The sequence below is a fragment of the Helianthus annuus genome, chromosome 10, assembly GCF_002127325.2.
Source record: "Helianthus annuus cultivar XRQ/B chromosome 10, HanXRQr2.0-SUNRISE, whole genome shotgun sequence".
NCBI classification, from domain to species: domain Eukaryota; kingdom Viridiplantae; phylum Streptophyta; class Magnoliopsida; order Asterales; family Asteraceae; genus Helianthus; species Helianthus annuus.
In genome coordinates this window covers 33,920,958-33,923,704 of record NC_035442.2, presented here as the reverse complement: position 1 = coordinate 33,923,704, position 2,747 = coordinate 33,920,958, and the positions used below count along the sequence as shown (strand labels likewise).

Sequence of the window (2,747 nt, the reverse complement as noted above, 5' to 3'; positions counted from 1 at the left end):
CAATTATTTTTTATAAAAAAAGAAGAGAAAAATATGATTGGTGAAAAAAGGGTGGACCCACATTAACAACCAATCACCCCCTCCCTCTCTCTTCTCTCTCAATCGGTGAACATACACCGATCCCCCTCCCCGCTTACACTCCCCGATTTGATGGCGGTGGTATTCCCGCTCGGGGACTTAACTCCCCGCTCCCCTTCCCGAGAAGTGCCCCGCTCCCCCTTATGTTTAAGTGTAAAAGGTGAGTTGACATAACATGTGATTGATTAGGTGGAAGAGTTAACCACTTCCCACGAGTGAACCACCCCTTTTTTAATGAGAAAACTAATCATGATTTTTGTAATAATACCTAGCTAGCTAGAGTCCAAATACAATGGTTTAAGAAGTCAAATCACTTTTGTACTATAAAAAGACTGAATAAAGGAATTAAAGGTAATAATTAGGATAAAAAAACATACCTTTCCAATATCTCCTTACACAACACTATATCCTACCAAATGAAGAGGCATTGAATTAGGACTCGTATTAAAAAGGTTCTCTTTAGACTTTTTGAAGGAACTTGACTACTGAGGAACAAAATTATCCATAAAATCCAAATTAACTCCAAATTATATAAATGTTAACTACATTATCTCATGCGTCATAGATGGAATCAAATTCAAGCTAAACCAGCTAATTTAACTATTAATATTACAAAAACAAATATTAAATTTCAGTGCCATCTATACATTATTGAAGATATTACATAATGTTATGAAAAGTAACTAGCTACGAACGCAATTCAAAGAGGAAATCATCAAGATCATGGCATTTAGCCATATCGCCATAACCATGTGTACTACATGTAGACGACAATACCCCTGGAGATACCATGTTCTCACAATCTAACACAGATGAGATTATAGACATAGGTTCTGATGGAACTTGCGAGAGTCCCACGATCTGAGTGTCATGATCAGAGAAAGAAACTTGCTCGTGTTTCATATAGCTTAAAGAAGGATTAACCTCTTTGGGTGTATGTTTCATTGATTGGAAACAAGTTCCCATTTTATTGTTCTTCACAGTTGTATTTTTTTCAAAACTAATTAGGAATGAATTATCCATAGGGTCTAGAGCTTCCTCAATGATTTGAGCCTTTTAAAATTATTGCAAGTATGAATTCCAATGTATGTTATCTGAGTATTTTCCCAAATCAGTGTACTTACAAAAAAATATTTATCATTTTGGGTATTTTGAAAAGTATTTACGTAAATGGGTATTTTTCTAATTGGTTTGTCTCTCTCCTAATCTAATTGGTTAAAGCCTAAATTAATTATTCCCAAATAAAACATAGTGATTTTGTTCAACAAACTTATTTTTGTAAATTATTATATTTTTTTTAGCTTACGTTTTTTAGTTAATATATGTATGTTTTCAATTTTTCTAATAAAAATACTTCAACTTTGAAAGTAAAAATTTATGTATTTATCTTGTACTTTGATGGCTCATCATCAGTCTTTTGAACTTGTTTGGTTGCTTGACACCCATGTTCAAACTTGTGACTACATCTAAAGTAATTCCTACATATCATAGGAAAACATATTCCAATAATAGTCAAACTTTATGAAATCAAATCAAGTTGGAACCTTTACTAAAAACAAATACAATATGATTTGCTAAAAATGTTCAAGTTGAATCCATAAGTACTACCTTTGATGTTTCGAGTTGAGAATCACTTTTTGCCCGTACTTTCTCCCAGCATATCCGTCATCAGTCAAAGTATAAGTATATTTTGTTCTAGTTGAACCAATTTTTCTGCATATGCTCAAACAAAGTAATCTAATTAAGAATAATTTGATATAAATATGTACAATCTCATAAGTAAATCGACTTAGATCTAACACTATCAACCTCATATCAAGTACATACACATAATTTAAGGAAATTACTATGGGTCTATGCTAATGAAAATACAATACAATATAAAACATACCTTCTTTTGTAACATCCTCTTTTTGGTTTTTTCTGGTATCATATTCTTGACGCTTTCATCAGAAACTTCTGACTTCTAATCATCCGAGATGTTTGGAGATCTCACATCATTAATTGGATTATGAGGAATCCCAATGAGGTTAGAAGGGCTCAAGATCGAAAGGGTGTTATCAAACATCCCTAAGATCCGTACTACCACATCGTTGACCGAATCGATATCAGATTCGATCTTTTCAGATCGATCGAGCATTTCACGAAGCTTATTGGTTAATACTTGATCTTTTGTAAGCTCTTGAATTGCTTTGATCCTATTACTTGGTAAACTTTCTGGCCAAGTGGAAGACTCCATACAATATCTGGTTTTGTGAGATCTAGTTGCAAGAGAACACACCCATCGATAATACAGCAAAAAAGATAATGTATATTTTAGTTATTAATATCTAAAATATTATGTATTTTTAAACAGGCTAGTTGGCAAAATAATCCAAGAAATATTAGGAGAGTGAGCTCCACGACCACGCGCTAAACTAGGGTTATCCAGATAGGTGAACACAATGTTGTTACACGTGCGTACATGCGATTGGGCAATAAAAACGTGACGTTAAACCTAATTTTTCTAATGACGCATGCATAAGTAAATGGCTACAGGAACCATTTGTTTCTTTTATAAATGCTTATACAATTGCTTAATGTTTGTTAAGGGACAAACCGTCCATTCAGAAAAATGGAGATCTAACAAATGATTATGTTAAATAATAAGAATAAATAAAAATTTTATG

The 2,747-nt window shown here is 32.8% G+C and overlaps 1 pseudogene; it reads right to left on the bottom strand.

Moving 5' to 3' along the window:
• Nucleotides 1–1,453: 1,453 nt before the first annotated feature.
• LOC110880948 lies at nt 1,454–2,317 on the bottom strand (annotated as a pseudogene).
• Nucleotides 2,318–2,747: the final 430 nt, after the last annotated feature.